Genomic DNA, 217 nt, shown 5'->3' with positions numbered 1-217 from the left:
TTCAACCATACACCATGCGAGGTAGCCTCAAAACAGGATACGAACTCAGCTTCCATAGTGGAAGTAGCAGTCAAGGTCTGCTTAGCACTTCTCCAAGAAACAGCTTCACCAGCTAGCATGAAAATATAACCAGATGTTGATTTTCTTGAGTCAATGCAGCCAGCGTAGTCTGAATCGGAGTAGCCAATCACCTCTAAAATATCATTTCTTTTGTACA

Source organism: Phalaenopsis equestris, unplaced genomic scaffold (genome assembly GCF_001263595.1).
Source record: "Phalaenopsis equestris unplaced genomic scaffold, ASM126359v1 Scaffold202321, whole genome shotgun sequence".
Classification (NCBI taxonomy): Eukaryota; Viridiplantae; Streptophyta; class Magnoliopsida; order Asparagales; family Orchidaceae; genus Phalaenopsis; species Phalaenopsis equestris.
Note: the sequence above shows the minus strand (reverse complement) of the source record.